The sequence below is a fragment of the Ailuropoda melanoleuca genome, unplaced genomic scaffold (genome assembly GCF_002007445.2).
Source record: "Ailuropoda melanoleuca isolate Jingjing unplaced genomic scaffold, ASM200744v2 unplaced-scaffold72246, whole genome shotgun sequence".
In the NCBI taxonomy this organism is placed as follows: Eukaryota; Metazoa; Chordata; class Mammalia; order Carnivora; family Ursidae; genus Ailuropoda; species Ailuropoda melanoleuca.
Window position 1 is genome coordinate 1 of NW_023247444.1, and position 2,332 is coordinate 2,332.

A 2,332-nucleotide genomic window follows, 5' to 3' on the forward strand; every position below is an offset into this window, starting at 1 on the left:
CCATGCGGGACTCGATCCCAGGATCCTGGGATCATGACCTGGGCTGAAGTGAAACGCTTAACCCACTGAGCAGTCATTTCAAATACAAATCCGGCCGTGCTGCTGCCAAGCTAGGCGCTGCCCATTGCTCTAAGGAGAACAAGGCGGGAGGGGGCCCGCGAGGCCTATAAGACCCTAAGCAGACAGGCCCTTTCCTCCCTCCAGTCCCCCCTCCTGGCTTTCTTTCAGGTCTGAGAATGTGGACTTCAGGGAGGTGTACCCCCTGCTCACCCTTCGGACCCCGAGGGACCCCGGGAAGGCTCTCCGGATGCCCCCGACCCCACCCGCTCTGACACGCTCTCGTAACGAGCCTCGACGCCAGCGGAGCAATCATTCCCTTGCCGCCCTGCACCCACCGGCCTGTGACCTGCACAAGGACACCTGTCTGCGCATCTGCTCATCGCTGTGTCTCTGGAGCCCTGAGAGCTCCTGGAGTGCAGTGTGGACTGAATACATATCTGGCAAATGAATGAACACACAGGGGTTGGAGACGGCACACCGTCAGGCAGGGGCGTCCGTGGACCAACAGGAACCTCGTGGAATTGCTCTCCCTGGCTCCCTTCTCCCCTGCGCCTCCCAGCACGTTCCTGCCACACTGATCGAGTGAGCAAGTCCTTCCTCCTGCCGATAGCAGAGTGAGCACAGCTGGTGATTTTCCGTCTGCAGGAGGGACTCCCGTGGGGTGAGAACCCTCCTTCCCACCCGCCCGCCTGAATCACCCCTCGTCACGTCCAGATGCTGCACAATCAAACCCTCCTCGTCCGGGCAGGCGGATCTGCGCCCTCGGTACCCAGGTGGGAAAGCAAGGCGCGTGGAGTCAGGAGCGCTCTCTGCTCACCAGCCCCTCCTGAACAGACGGTGAACGCCTCCCCGTGATCCACCCAGATGCCCAGGAAGAAGCAGTCTGTGCCCAGCGGCTCCGCCAACCAAAGCAGATGTCTGCACGGCCTCATGCCCCAGACACCCGCAAGAGCCACCGCCAGCTCCCTGCAGGAAGCCCAGGGTCCCTCACAGAGGCTGGGGAGGCCGGGCAGGATCGCCCCTGGTGGCACCTGAGTCACGTGGCCGAGCCAGAGCGCTGGGCTTGATCCACACAAGGACCCAGGCTGTGTCGTTCCCTTGCCAAGGGCTGTAAACCACCCAAAGGCCTGAGTGTGCTTTTCAGACAATTACAGTTTGCAAAGCTTACCGTCGTGCACAACTATAACTTCAGGAAAGGGAGGGCGATTGCTGGGAGCATTCTGTCTCCATGGCCTCCCCGCCTCGGAATTCTAAGGTGGACAAGGGCTGAATCCGACATCAGGCGTTGCTGAGGTCCCAGTTAGGAGAAATGTCCAGAAGAGGCAAATCCGTAGAAGCGGAGAGGAGACACCGTTGCAGGGACTAGCCGGACAGGGGAGCTGGGATTGACTACAAATAGGTGTGAGGTTTCTTCTTGGGGTTCTGGACATTTTCTGGAGGTAGATGTCAGTGACGGTCATGCCACATAGCAAGTGCGCCAAGAATCACAGAATTGTGTACTTTCAACTGGCGAGTTTTAGAGTATGTGAATTTCATCTGACTAGAAAATGTCAAAAAAAAAAGATTTATAGTAGGACGGAGAAGACCCGCTGTGATCCACGCACTCATTAGCAGTCTCTAAGGAAAACCCGGGCCCTGCCTGCCCAGGACATCGAGTAGCCCCTCATCCCCAAGAGTGCCCGAGCGAAGACCGTGCCCTGTGCACCAGCCCCAAGCAAGCAGGAGGCAGGGGTCTGGAGTTCGGGCTCACCTCTCTCCTGGTCTAGGGGATCACAACATCCCAGGGCCCCATCCCTGGCAGGAAGGGGCCCAGCCAAGCCCAGCAGCCAACCCAGATCTTGCTGACCACTATGACAGAATAAAGCTGTAAACGCCTTTGGCTGGATAGAACATCAGGTCCATGGCTGATCAGAGACCCACAAAAGGTCCGCAGGTAGACCGGGTTGTCAGGCTAGCCCACTGTCACTCACATGGCAGACTTGATCCCAAGTCTTCTGATGTTCATGTCCACATTCTTGCCATGACACAGGATATGCACTGCCCGCAATGGGGAGCCCTGACCCAGGACAGGAAGAAGTCCACCGACTCATGCAGCCCTCTGCCACATGAAGCTGCTGGGCAGAGTAAACACTGGGCAGAAGGATAAGAGGATAAACAAACACCGTTCCTGCCCACGAGGAGCACCAGTGCTGTGGGAAAGACAGAACAACACTCAGAGAAAGGAGGGGCCAATTCTGAGGGGACGGGGATAAGGAAGGCTTCATGGAGGAGG

The 2,332-nt window shown here is 58.0% G+C and overlaps 1 long non-coding RNA gene across 1 annotated transcript; it reads right to left on the reverse strand.

The window, feature by feature from the left end:
* Window positions 1-353: 353 nt before the first annotated feature.
* Window positions 354-2,117, reverse strand: LOC117800551. The gene is made up of 3 exons (XR_004623109.1): window positions 2,031-2,117; window positions 1,229-1,600; window positions 354-660 (listed from the first exon to the last, which is right to left on the reverse strand). It is a non-coding gene; the product is annotated as an uncharacterized LOC117800551 (long non-coding RNA).
* Window positions 2,118-2,332: the final 215 nt, after the last annotated feature.